A 7,096-nucleotide genomic window follows, 5' to 3' on the forward strand; every position below is an offset into this window, starting at 1 on the left:
ATAAATATATATATATATAAATATATATATACAGAGTATAAATATATATTATATACAGATTTTAAAGAGACACCGCCTATGTACCAGGGAGGAGCTGGCCCGCCTCCTGTGTGGCCGGTGGGAGCCGAGGGGCAGGGACCACCTCCACCACCGCCGACCCTCCGTCCTCCGTCCTCCAGCCCCCGTGCCCTTGCTGGCCGTTCTGGGCTCTGAGAAGGGAAGTGTTGTTGAGCCCAAGTGATGCCTGTGAAGAGAAGTCCCAGGGGCATGGCTTACGGTGCTTCGTTCCCTCATCCCCTTTTGATTTGTTTCCAAAATTAAAGGGACTCTTCTTCCCTGCCCCACGCTTCCGCAGGCGTTCCCTTGGGAACGAGGAAGCATCAAAGACAGCAGCACCATCTACGCTCTCCCTGTGAGCCCCCCGCCCCCCATGGACTGCAGGCCACGTGGAGAGGGCTGCTGGGCAGCTTGCAGGCTGTGCCTGTGGCTTGGATTTCGTGGCTGCGGGCTCCGGAGGCCTTGCGTTTGGAAGGATGCTCTCCTCCATCACCCGCACTGCCTCCAGCTGTGCAGGGTGTGCACCCAATAAGGGCTGGGAACGCCCTCCCTCCCCGCCCCCGCCCGTCTCCCCGCACTTCTCCCAGGCTGGGTCTGGGCGAAGTGTCCCTTTTTAGTGCCTAAAACCCTCGTTTTCCTCTGTGCCCCAGAGCACATCGCCCTCGGCCGGGGTGGAGTTTCGTCTTGTTAAGTCTGTTGTCATGGTTCAAGCGCGTCAGGTCTGTGGCTCTGTCTTCCCTTCGTGCTGTCAGTTTTCTGTCCGGGAGAGTCGGGGTGTTGTCGGACCTCCGGGTGTGAGGGGCGAGTGCCCGGCGTGCAGGTTGCAGACCTCGGCAGAGATGCCGCGTGATGGAGAGCACCCGTGCCAGCGGCCTCTGCTGCCCGTGGACACCCCGCTTGCTCAGGGAGACAGCGTCTGAGGCGCCTGGCACGTGAAGACAGACGCCCTGGGAGGGAACGGGTTTGTGCATCTGGGTGTGAAAAGCCTGATGGAGTCTCTCCGCCCAAGGGGCCGCCCCCATGCCCGTTCTCCTTCCCTGGTGTCTGTCCCAGGGGGCTGCTGTCACCGGGAGTGGAGAGGAGGCCGCGGGCCAGGACCGTCCGTGCTCCAGGCCTTTTCGGGGAGGACCGTGCACGTGCCTGACTGGGACCCACCTGGACACGCCTGTCGCCCTTCATGCACTAACTGCTACTTCTCCACCAACAAGGCCCCGCCAGCCCAGGGAGGGCGCAGCGCGTGGGCCACAGCCAGGCAAGGAGGGCTCTCCAGGGCTGTGGAGGCGCCCCGCGTGCCGGGCCCCGGAAAGGAACTGTCCCGGTCCGCCCAGAAGGCAGCCCGTGTCCCTCTCCCACAAAGGCCTGAGCATCTCACCCGACAATGAAAGGTGGCTGGCGTTTCAGCCTGAGACCATAGCCTTGTTATTGCACACAGGCAGGATGAGAAGACGGAGCTGTGCGAGCCCAGGTCACCCCCGGGGGAGCAGGAGAAGGCGGCGTGGGACCCGCTTCCCTTAGGCGTCCGTGGAGGGTCACAGGCCAGGGGCCACTGGTCACTCTTGCCCAGGACTGAACGGGACACCTGTGAGCAGCACGACTGCTGCAAACTGTCCACCGGGGTAGCCAGTGGCCAATCAGTCCCAGAAACTTAAAAGCAAAGATGGTAAATCTCTAATTTGTCCCACGCACGTTTGGTTTGTTTTTAAACCTTGCCGTTACGAGGGTTCCTGGGGCCCTTTCGTAGGACGCATCGGGGTCTCGACTGGGCCGGTGCTGGCAGGGCCTGGCTACACAGCCCTGTGCGCTCCCACTTCTCAGGCTGTCCCAGGGAAGAGCGGGTGGCGGAGGGAGCGAGGCTCGCTGGGGATTGGGGCCCAGGACGCAGAGTGTGCACACCACCATCTCCCGTGGGTGCTCTCTGTTCTAACGGTTTTCTGATTTTAAACCGCGAGAACACCAACCGCCCCGCCCAGTCTCGCTCAGTAACCGGTGAAGAGAAGGCACCACCGTGCAGGCGGTCTGGGCGAGAAACGCAGCAGCACTGGCACCGGCCAGCAGCCCGGCTCGGAGGCTGGAGGGCACATGGGAACATCACCTCCCACGTTCTCTCTCCGGCCATGCTGGCCGGACTGCTCCGCCTGTCTGCTAGGATCCAGCGGCAAACATCTTGGAGCCGTGCTCACCGTCAAATGTTTCGCGACGTTCGTAGAGTCTGCACCTCCCTCCAGCTTACATGGAGGAGCTCACAAGATCGGCCTTGGAGAAGCCAGTCCTGTCTGAGAGCCGTGCTCACCGTCAAATGTTTCTCGACGTTCGTAGAGTCTGCACCTCCCTCCAGCTCACAAGATCGGCCTTGGAGAAGCCAGTCCTGTCTACAGCTCCTCGCCTTCCCCGCCGGCCGCCCTGGGAAAGGGGACCACCTCCCGGCCAGCAAGATGGGCAGCGTGGAGTCTGAAGGCCACTGAGCTGAGAGCCCGGAGGCCGGAGGCCTGGCTGAGTCCTGGCTCCGCCTCTCTGAGCTTCGGTGTCCCGGGGGCAGGGCTGGCCTAGACCACCGCTGACGGGGCTCTGCTTTGGCGCTGTCGGGAGGGACATCGGAGGCTGGCGAGGCTGGGCGTTCTTGGACTTGGAAGGGTCCTTTCGGGCTAGAGTCCCCCTGGTGTTCAGGGGAGCGGCAGGGCAGTGTCTGGGCTCTGGGAAACCCAGGGTAGCTGAGCTTCCTTTCTGATGAGCTGGGCGGATTAGGGAGACTTGGGGGACGGGGAGGCAGAGCGCAGAGGCCCCGCAAGCTCAGTGTTACCGTCAGTGGTGTTGCTTCCTTTGTTGGCACCTTCCTCCTCCTCGCTGGAGGATACAGTGGAGAGAAGCCATTCGGTTCTTGCACTTCTCTCGGCTCATCCCAAACCCTGTTGGGGCGGATGAAGCGTGAAGCTTTGGCGAAGAGCCATGGGTCGAAGAAATAGCTCTCTCCTCTGGTCCCCCAGGTGGCGGGCTGTGGTCTCGCTCACCGCTCCCCACTCCCCTAATGCTCTGACCCTACCTGCCACCAGTTCAGATCCTGAGCACCTCTCTTCCCAGCGCGCTCCTCCCCACCCCTCGCCTCTGGGCTGTGGGACCATCATGCCATCCACCACTGGACATCTTGACCTCATTCCCAACCTGCCGCAGGCTGGTCCCACTCTCCACTCTTGTTTTCTCCCAGAAGATGCGCCTCAGGTCCGAGCGGCGTTTCTCTGGAAGGCCATCTCTCCCGCCCCTGCTCTCCTGAGGGAGCAGGCATGTGCACAGATGTAGCAAGCTCCCCTCCCACCTCTGCCCAGCCTCCTTACCTCACTGCTGCCCCGGCTGTGGCTGAGGGCTGGCCAGCTCCCCGGTTGGTGTTCTGTGGGACAGTCAGGGGCGTGGGCGCTGCTTTCTGTGTGACTTGAGGCCTCGGCAGGCCTGGGAGGCGGAGGGGGCCATGGCTGCTGGCGAGAGGAGCTGGTGCCAGGTGATCGCCGACAAGTGGAGGCCTAGAGAGCATGGCTGTCTGCCCTGGGCCCTCCTTGCCCCTGAGCACGGTGAGACCCTGCAAAAGCCAGCTGGTGGCCACTGCTCCAGGCAGGACAGCGCGGTGTCGAGAGCGGGCCCTGGCGTGGGACCACGTGCTGAGATTGCGTAGTAAAAGCAACTTTTTGCCAACAGTGGTGTGTGGCTCCATGCATTTTTCTTCCCACACTCTAGGGCCAGACTGCTCTGCATGGACCTGGTCATCTTCCCAAACCCATGGTGCTTCCCCCCAACCCCACCCCAGCTTCCAGGACCCCACTCAACCTAGATCCCACGGCGGGAGGGATAGGCAGAGGCTGTGGCCCCGGACTGTGCTGACACAGGGTGCAGTGGGGTGAGGGAGAGGGAGGAGCCAGCACCGCGCTGGGCCAGGTCGGGGAAGGCCAGGGCGCTGGCAGCCGAGTTGTCTGGCCGCCTGTACTTGGGTCTGTGACTGTACTTTGCCTGGCGCTGTGCGCAAGGTCTGAAAACTTACTCTGCTCGTACGGAAACATACAAGGCTGCCCAGCCGAACCTTACTGTAAAGTAGCTAGAGCCATGGAAGTACTGTATGAATTAAAAAGTATTGAACTGCAAACACTAAATGCCGTGTGTGCGTATTGCTTGCTTCGCTCGTGCTCAATGTCCCAAATGGTTTTGGTCTTCCCAGAGGTGGTCAGGCCCAGATCTGTGTGCGGGCAACATGCACATATCACACTTACACACAGGCACAGCCATCCACCCGGCTTCTGGGACTTGCTTCCCAGGGTAGGGAGGCGCCTGACAAGGTGGAATAGGAAGTTTGGGAATCAGACCTGAGTACAAATGGCATCATCCCTGCTTGCCAGCTGTGTCACCTTGGGCCCGTCATCACTCCGAGCCTCGGATTTTTAGGGATAATATATGTGTGTGTGTGAGTACAGTGGCTGGTACCGTACTAAGAACATTTTTTATCTCCCTGTGAAGCAGTACTTTGAGATGCAGGAGACTGTGGTGGACTGAATCCTGATGACAGTTTCTTGAGTGTTTCCCTTTTGGGGCCTCGGCGCCTCCAGGAAGATGGGCACTGGGCGGCGGCTGGGCACCGTTGCCTTGCTAGGTGCATGTGGGGAGTGCGGCCCGCCCTCACTGGGTCCTCCTCGCACTCAGCCCTCTGCCACCTGGCAGGAAGCTTATTTGACATCAGGCAGGTGAGGACACACGTGGCTTGGATTCCTTCGCATTTGGGTGGGGAAGGAAGGGAAGGGAGAGGCCAGTCCCACATTGCCACGTGTTTAATTCTGGAAACTGCCTTTCCTGCTCTCGGGGCATATGGCCCCTGGTGGTGAGTTAAGGAATGGGCGCAGGCTGGGGCGGGATGCAGATCCCATGGATACATCACACACACATCTGGACTACTTACTCGCAGAGTAAAACCAGGGCAGGCAGTGTTGAGAGCCACTTTATTGACATGAACGGGGAGCTCACTGGGAAACGCTACAGAACAGCCACTAGGCTGTGGAAAGCGTGGGTGGTCAGGAAAACACTGGCTGTGGGAAATCGAGAAAAAGCCACGTGAAGGTGACAGTGTGTAGAGTTCCATCAGTTGCAGGACTGAGTTTGCTGACTGTGTTCGATGGTGTTTCACAAACCGAGCACCCGTTCTGCAGTCTCCCCATCGCGCACACCCCCAACGGTGCGCGGGAGGACGAGAGTATTGCTGGCGCAGGCTTCGCTGGCTGTGACAGGGATTGACTGTCATCTACAAGACAGACTTGCGTAAGGTGCTTATCCACTGGGCCCTACTATGAACTCAAGTAAGCGGGGAGCTGAGCACGCGTTACCTACCACAGTAGACTTTCAGAGATTAGCAAAGTCTTGGATGAGAATTTTTTCGGACCTACGACCATGGGGCACAGTGAGGGTCTGCATTGGTGCTAGACACGGTGGGTGCCAAGGTATAGAATGAATGGATGATGGGAGCAGTGAGCACACCGCATGCTGTTCCCATAGGCCTGCAGTGACCAGGTGAGCTCGCTGCACTAGGGATCTCATTTACAAAAGGTGGGGAAGGAGGCTTTGTTCGGTGTTCTCTCTTCTCCATTCCTGTGTGAATTTGAGAAAGGGGAACGAGATAGCGTATCTGAAGGGGGTCTCGCTCTTGCTGCTGTTTCTGCAAAGCAGCGGTTACGGTTGCGTAGCCTTGCCCTCTGGTTCACTCAGGTGGGCGCACAGATCGCGAGATGGCTGGGTCTTCCTTTTCCGTCTAGTCGGTTGGGGGAGGAGCTATGTCTCATAGCCATTCACTGCTCTGAACATATTTCCAGCATATTCCTGCTTTGAAAAATTTCTTTCTGCCCGACCAGCGTGGCTCAGTGGTTGAGCGTTGACCTATCAACCAGGAGGTCACGGTTCGATTCCTAGTCAGGGCACATGCCCGGGTTGTAGGCTCGATCCCCAGTGTGGGGCATGCAGGAGGCAGCTGATCAATGATTCTCTCTCATCACTGATGTATCTATCTCCCTCTCCCCTCCTCTCTGAAATCAATTTTTTTTAAAGAAAAATTCCTTTCCTACTAGCATTTCTAGTTTGGCATCTAAGGAAACCAGAAAGTCAGAGAATCAGAAATCTGGGTGTGTGAATGTTTAGGGATAGAAAGACGATAAAGAACGATGCTTTTAAACAGACTGGACATGAGGGCTGTGTGGGGACAGGCACTGACTGGGAAGTCCTTCCACACAGGAGCTGGGCTGTGATGCACAGGACAGAGCTAACAGTAAAGGTCAAGGTCAGTGGGTCAAGGTGCTTAGGGAGCCAGGTGAGTTGTGCAATCAAGTTCATGGCTGTTAAGCAGCAGGAAAGGGAAAATGAGACCCAGCCTTGAGTGAACTGCGTTGCTGAGGACCAGTCATGGGAGACAGCCAGCACCAAGGCCCCAGGCTGGGCTCCTGAAGCGGTAATAGCCCTTGACAACATCTCCAAGCCCTTTAGCAGGAGCCGCGTGCACACACGCTCCAGAGCGATGCCCACTCCGCCTGGGCCTGTGGGAACGTGGGAGAGACGGCGGCGGGACCTGAAGGAGGCTGGTGATCACAGTACCCGCAGGCTCATAGTCACGCTCAGGTCTCCCGGGAGGAGGGGAACTGCAGTTCAGGAGACATAGTGACACACACACTGACTAGAAAGGTAAAAGCAAAGTGAGGTGGACTCCTCACGCACACGTCCGGCATCTGCGGGAAGCTAAGTGGAGGAGGAGCCGTCGTGGGGTTGAGGGTGAGGGGACTGCAGGAGAGGCCGAGATGAGGCGGAAGTGAGCAGATGAGAGGGGAGGAGGCAGCTGTGAGCTCAGTGGAGAGAACTGGGTTCCAGCTCCCCCTTTCCAGCTGTGTGAGCTGAGGGTGTGACAACGCCTTGGCTTTGGCCTCAGTCTCTCCACTTACAACAGGAGCCTTAGTGATATTTACCTCGCAGGGCTCGTTGTGGAGAAGGAAGAGGTAATTGCAAGGACGATGCGTTGTAAACCATATAGGTGCTC

This window comes from Myotis brandtii, unplaced genomic scaffold (assembly GCF_000412655.1).
Source record: "Myotis brandtii unplaced genomic scaffold, ASM41265v1 scaffold181, whole genome shotgun sequence".
NCBI classification, from domain to species: domain Eukaryota; kingdom Metazoa; phylum Chordata; class Mammalia; order Chiroptera; family Vespertilionidae; genus Myotis; species Myotis brandtii.